We start from the raw sequence: 4,559 nt of genomic DNA on the forward strand, positions 1-4,559 counted from the left end.
TGTGGGGGATCGGGGGCAAACGAGGGCTTGGAGTTCCGGCCTGGCTGGCTGGCACACGTGTACCAGGCGGGGTGGGGCCTGGCCCACGGGCGAACAGAAGGTGGAGAGGGTTTGGGACTGGCTGTGGGCCTGGCATGTTACTGGTGGGGGGCTGGAGACCTCTCTTCTTACTGGGCTGCACCTTTGGGGACCTGAAGCTGGTGCAGTGGTAGGGTTGGTATTTTTAGCCTGACTTCCCTGATTGGGAAGAATGGATGTCAAGGTGCTGGTGGCTATTCTGACATGGAAGCTTTGCGCCCACTTCCTGCTGAGGCAGAAAGGGCTGCTGTGAACAGGGTGATGTGGAAGGGAAATCCCCTTTTTCCCAATTAAATATTTGGGGGCCAGGGATCAGGGAGGAGAGTGAGGTACATACCCCTGGCACAAAAGGCGAAATGAAGGCCTTCAGGCTTCATTTAAAGTTTCCACCTTCCTTACCAATTTTGCCACACCAAAGACTTTACCAAATCCATAGCAACCAGACAGTCTTCAGATACAGACACATCAGTTCTCTCATCTACAAGAGAAAACCAAGCCTCTTGAATTAGTAGGCCAGGCTGCTGGAGACAAAATAGGAGTCAAGCAGAAAAAGACATGAAGGGGTCTTAAATATAGTGTCAGAAACTATCAGTGAGAGCGAGGTCATCACCTCACTTGCCCCGTTTTTCTGAAGGTTTGTGGTTTTACTTTGGGAAGTAGTTGTTAAGGGTGCATCTTCCTCTTAATAAAAGTAGGGCTATCCATCATAAAAGGTTTCTTCAGAGCCCCCTTCCGTTTAGTTTCTGTATCTTTTTTTCAGTTCTAGGTCAGTCCAGAAACAGCCAGTTCAGGTTTGCTTGTTGTTAGACACAAGCATTATCCCACCTCCATTCAGTTAATTTTACTTGTAGTTACTTTGAGTTAATAAGAATATGTTTGTATTTCATATGTGGGATATCTTCTACTTTAGCATCTTTGAACAATTGTAGGATTTCTGTTCAGCTTATATTTGTAGATAAAAAGGCCTTTGGTGCCATTTTCTTCAAGGATCCTTTAGAATGTTAAATTATTTAATCTAAGTCAAATAGTGATAACTTCTTAGGATAGTGGATGACATAATATCCTTCCTTTTTTCAGATAGCCATATGGTTCCTACCCAAAAAGAGGTGCTGATGTGGTGTTTCTGCTTGTAGGCATGTTGCTGATCTTTTGGCGGCTGCTGCATACCTGCCCAGTACGGCTTTAGAATACCACTAACTTAAGTAATTTTAAGTGAAAAATGTGAGGATCAACAACAAAAAAAGATTTTATTACTGCATGATAAACCATCCATAGAAATATATTTTTTAAACAGTTACTGTAATTAAGGCTGTCACAGGGGCCCTGTAGGCTTGCTAGAGCCTATTTCAGGCATTTTTCAGGGCGTGCTCTCCCATGCGTCTGGTTGAGGGAGCCCGTCATGGGATTGATTGCCACTGACCAGCAGCACACAGGCTGTTGCCTATGCCTGCTGCCCCTGGGGCAGGAGTACTTACCTGCTCTGCTCTAGGCAGGGCTTCTAAACTCCCCACCAAAGCAGGGAATTGAACAACCTGATTGGTTGAGCCCTGGCAGGGGCTTAGCCCCCACACCCTTCGATACCTCTCCTCTCCGACACACCCCACCCACCATACCCACACTGCATACACACACACTCACTCTCCAACCACATCCCCATGTAACCCACTTACCGCTCCCACACAATGTACAAGAGTACGACTGTATTTTGAGTTATTATGCAATCGTGTCTAGATACACTATGCAAACGCACAAATCAGGACACAATTTATTTTTTTTAATAAAATTAAAATAAGTTATAGTGGATCTTTGATTATTTTAGTGTATGATTTGAGGTTTTTTTTCCAGTTTCAAGTTGGCTCCCTCCTAAAAGGAGTACTTCCGGGGCAAGGGGAGGGACTTCTGGTGGCAAAGGTAGAGGTGGGACTTCCAGTCCCAAGGTGGCAACCAGGGAGTGGGGCACCCATAGAGGGGCAGGGCTACCCTTGTGGGCTTTGACAGCTCACCAAAAGTTAAGTGGCCCTCCAACCGAAATAACTGCCCACTCCTGTTCTTGCCTGATCTATCACCGTAGATCAGAAGTGAGCAGACATCATTCCAACACTGCCCACAAACAATTCCCAGTAAATTTTTCCTGCCCTTTTTAAAATGTATAAGTATTCTTATTCAGCTTAGTTTCCTTGTAATCGTAATACTAATCCTTCCTGTCTCATGTGATCTAGTTATCTGGATAAGGTCTTCTTTCTCACCTGTTTCTAGTAGGTATTGTTACAGTTGGTTTTCCTTTTTCTCTTTACTCTCACAGATTTAGATAGCATAATTTTTCCCTTTCTACCAATCTCCTACTTTCTCAGGTTGGAGAGAAGGCACTGCATAGCGTGAAGGTTCAGAACTTGCATAAATGGATGAAGAATGAATTGGCCATTGTTCATTAGACCATGGTTCTACAACCTGACAGCTGTTCCATTCTCACATACACTTTCTCCTTTAGCCAGAGAAAGTAATGAAGACTTTTTCTTAGCCATCAGAGCTCTGGGATTTAATTTCTGTGGGGATACAGTAACTCCCAAAATGATTAGCTAGCTCTTAATTCAGATACGACTTGGAAGGGCTACTAATCCTTTTTTTCAGCGGCTAGCTCATATAGATAAGAGAGAAATGGTGAATGGCTGAACATAGCAGCCCTCATTTTACTGTAAATGCTATGTATTTTATAAATTTTGCCAAAAATAAATAAAACATAAAGCTGTATTGCAATCTTGTGAGATCATGTCTTGGAGGAACTTCAATACTGGGAGATGTTCAGAAGATTAAGCTGTAAAATTAATGCAACTTTAAGAACAGTGTCAAATGAAAATATTTTAGATATACTAACATAAGACATATATGCAATATATTCATATCAAGCCTTCTAAGTATTCAATTATATGGATATGTGTTTGGTTTGATATGCAGCTATGTTTTAATTTGAGTATTGTTCTCATGTAAAATGAGGCATTCAGGAGTGATTTTTTCCCCCCCCTTTTTTTTTAATGCAGCTTTGGCACTGTAGTTAGTCTGTAAGTCTAGAGATGGAGGAAAATGTGGTTCAAAATCAGTTTTTCTCTCCGTTCTTGTCATCCTTAAAGAATTTGTCAGGAAAGAGACCTTGTGATAAAAATACTTTCAACAGTTGCTGAGTCCTCCAACTCAGTTCAAACTGGCCACCAAGAAGATATCAGATATTAACATTTTTAATTACTGGTGTAAATTTAAGATTTGACTAAACTTTTAAAACAAAGTCTTGATAAACTGACATTGGGGGGCAGTTCGTATATTAATTCAGCTGTTTTAAAACCTGCAGTTACCTTATATTTAGTTATCTCAAGTCAAAGAACAATTTTTTTGTTAGATATCAGAATAATACCTCTGATTACCAAATTGGCTTCTTTTTGCAAAGTCATGTTGGCTGTTTTCACTTGTGTTACACAAAGAATATAAAACCATGAACAATTTTTGTCTAATATACTAGAAGTTTAGGAATTCTCAAATTGAGTCTGACAATAGAAATGAACTTTACTAGTAAACAACATATAATAGCATCTTGTAATTTCGACATTTACTGAAAATTTAATGAACTTTTAAATATCTCTGAAAACTTTTTCTTAGTTCATAGTGCTTAGGGTCAGAAGGGACCTAAACAGATCATCAGATCCGACCCCTACCCGGGCAGGAATGAGTGCGGGGTCATAACACCCCAGCCAAATATCTGTCCAGCCTCCTCTTGAAGACCCCCAAGGTAGGAGAGAGCACCACCTCCCTTGGGAGTCCATTCCAGAGCTTGGCAGCTCTAACCGTAAAGTAATGTCTCCTGATGTTAGACAGAAGGTTCAGGCTGGACAATTTGTGGCCATTATTCCCAGTAATCCCCGATGGTGCCCGGGGGAACAGAGGCTCAGCCACAATTCCTGCTGGTGCCCCCTGGTGAGTTTGTAAATGGCCACCAGATCCCCCTCAGTCTTCTCTTGTGGAGGCTGAATAGATTCATGCCCTTCAGCCTCTCTTTGTAGAACCTGACCCGCTGCCCCTTGACCATGCGAGTGACTCTCCTCTGGACCCTCTCAAAGCTAGCCACATCCCTTTTGAAGTGCGGTGCCCAGAACTGGATGCAGTATTCCAACTGTTTTTCTTTAAACAGTAATATGAAAATACTGTTTTAATAATGTGAATAACCCAAAGTTGCAATCCATTCTTAATATGAACTGAGACTGGATTTTCTTTTGCTTTCACTCTAGTAAATCAAGAGTCAATATTAAAAACAATGGAATTGTTCCGGTAATGAAACCAGTGAAAATGATAATTTAATTGGGGTTTAAATCCACATACAGGTTTTCCTGTATGTGATCTGCGCATAGGATAAGGGCAGGCTGCCACTGCAGGCTGAGATGAGTGGTGGCACCGGGCTCTTCCTGGCACTCAGTGGTGGTGCTGGGAGAGCAGGTGGG

The sequence above is a fragment of the Gavialis gangeticus genome, unplaced genomic scaffold (assembly GCF_001723915.1).
Source record: "Gavialis gangeticus isolate Ggan-Ray unplaced genomic scaffold, GavGan_comp1, whole genome shotgun sequence".
NCBI classification, from domain to species: Eukaryota; Metazoa; Chordata; order Crocodylia; family Gavialidae; genus Gavialis; species Gavialis gangeticus.